Below are 800 nucleotides of genomic sequence, written 5' to 3' on the forward strand. Positions count from 1 at the left end.
TGTTGAAACAGAAAGGCCAAATTCCACAAAGGGAACGCCTCTTGCTTTTTTAAGCCTTCAAGACTTTTCTAAACAAATGTTTTTTCACCAACACTTTCTTTTCGTAGAATCTTTCTGTTATGCGAGTTTGGTAGTTGTCGTTTGATGGAAAATATAGAAAAACTGAAAATTTTTACGGTCCTATCGGTAATCCGTCTCTCTATCTCTTTACGTAAAATAACGACTGAACCCATCGACTTTCGATCTGTAGTTAAGAAATTGTTGGAAAATACAGGGATATGCCGTAATAACTGAAAGAGCAATTAAACAAAGAGAATCTGTCAGTTGCACTTGGGACCTTTTCTAATGTTCATCAAGAATTGTTAGGTCCTGTCCTAGAATTTTATTTCAGGTAATACAGATTTTCTATGAAAATATCTGGCATCTCTGGTCAGAAAAGTTAATGTGTCCAGGGATGCCAGATTCACAGATTAATCTGTGTTTGATTTTCAACTTTCTGCACAGATTTTCACAGATTTATGAAAATGATCACAGATTTTCACAGATTCTGAAATTAATCACAGATTTTTGAAAACGATCACACCAAAAAGTACAGAGCGGTTGAGTAAAAAGGTACAGAGCGGTGTTGGTAGCGAGATCTTTTTCTTTGCTTACCAAAATGATTCCGATCTGCTTTTATGATACGGGAAACGTCCACAAATTTGCACAGACAGGTTTTTGGCTTGATCGCAGATTTTTGAAAAAATGACCTGGCATCCCTGAATGTGTCCTATATTGATAATCTGTATAAATGGCATCTC

This window comes from Malaya genurostris, chromosome 1, assembly GCF_030247185.1.
Source record: "Malaya genurostris strain Urasoe2022 chromosome 1, Malgen_1.1, whole genome shotgun sequence".
In the NCBI taxonomy this organism is placed as follows: domain Eukaryota; kingdom Metazoa; phylum Arthropoda; class Insecta; order Diptera; family Culicidae; genus Malaya; species Malaya genurostris.